A 1,661-nucleotide genomic window follows, 5' to 3' on the forward strand; every position below is an offset into this window, starting at 1 on the left:
CCCGCCCCCTCCCCCGTCCGTTCCGCCAGTCATCGCTGGAGGATCGGACAGGGGAGGGGGGAATCCCTGCAGGGATTTGTGAGCAACAGTCACGGCTCTCTGCAGGGAGATGATCGAGTAGTGAGCGAGCGCCGGTATGTGTTCTCTCACTTCCCGATCTACTGAGCAGACCTGTGACAGTCTCATTGTCACACGTCGGCTGCAACTATGAGGCTGAGTGATTTTCACTCCTCCTCATAGTTCTAGCCGACCTGTGACAATGAGACTGAGTCGGCTCAGTAGATCGGGAAGTGAGAGAACACATACTGGCGTTCGCTCACCTCTCGATCCTGTCACTGCTCTCTGCCGTGACAGGGGAGGGGCTGGATTCCCCCCTCCCCGCTACGATCCTCCAGCGCTGACTGGCGGAACGGACGGGGGAGGGGGCGGGTACAGCTGGCTCTGCCTCTAGATAGGAGGAGCCAGCTGTCAGTCACGCAGCTGGGCGGATCCCGGCATAATTGTCTGGACCCGCTTCAGCTGCGGCGTCGCAGTATACCGCGAGCTGTAGCTCCCTATATACTGAGCTTTGGGTGACGGGAGGACGCTAGTTTGTGTTCTCCCGTTACCCTAAGGAGAACCATGGGGAAAACACTGACCCCGTAGTTCTCTTTTAAATCTTAAAAATCCATTCCAGTCCCCGAACTCCGAGCAACAATGTATCTTATTTGTGTATCACTCGGCTGGGGATCCTCCAATCATCTCTGACATTGTCCTTCCTTCCGCGGTGGGGGGTGGAGGGGGGGCTACGTCTGTTCCCCATTAAACATGTAAGCTGCGGAAAAGTTCAGTTCGGATATTTCTTTATTTCTGGATTTGGGATTCGCATCCGAAATTCAAATCGGATCGGGTTTCAGATTCGGACGCAATCTGAATTTCCGTTAGTTTCGGATCAGTTTACGAATATTTGTTTGTTTGGATTTTGATTGAATAATCAGTGGAATGAGAGAGCCAAGGTGTTTCGGCGGTTCAAACATTCCCCTGTTGTCAGAGCTGTGACACAAAATGTATAAGTATAAAAATGTATAAGTTCATCAGCTTCTTCTCTCTGGCTACAGCAGCCAGATGACTGACAGGTCAATGCGGATGTAATACACATCACTTCCGCATTCACAGCCCGGACGGAGATCAGCAAGGAGCTGATCTCCCGTCCTCCTCCTCCTGACGCCCTCCGAGCCGATCCCGGGCCGCAGACGGGGCAGCGGATCCCGGGATTCATGCAATGGTCGGGTCTTTTCTGCCTGTGCATGCCCGCTAGGGGGCGTGTGCGAGCAGAAAAAACTTGCCGCCAATGCAGCAGTGCCGTCCGTCCGTTTTTTTACTACGGGCGGACGGCAAGTGGTTAATATGGAGACGAAGGAGATGAGAAGAGGGGAAGGGTTTCAGTGATGGGTAATCCTAAATCAAGGCCTGGCAGGAGGAGAGCTGCTTACTGCACATAGGGGATCGTGCTGAGTTTGGAAACGTAACCTCCCTGAAGGGATCCCCATCCTACCCGGGGGCCCCAATGCAGCCATGTGGGCTGGTTTGGCTTTTGTTACAAGGAGAAAGATCAGACAGAGGGATGAGATGTATGGACACATTATAGCACAAAGTATGCAAGCAAAGGACCCCCCCCCCCC

This window comes from Nanorana parkeri, unplaced genomic scaffold, assembly GCF_000935625.1.
Source record: "Nanorana parkeri isolate BGI_ZX_2015 unplaced genomic scaffold, ASM93562v1 scaffold2322, whole genome shotgun sequence".
Classification (NCBI taxonomy): Eukaryota; Metazoa; Chordata; class Amphibia; order Anura; family Dicroglossidae; genus Nanorana; species Nanorana parkeri.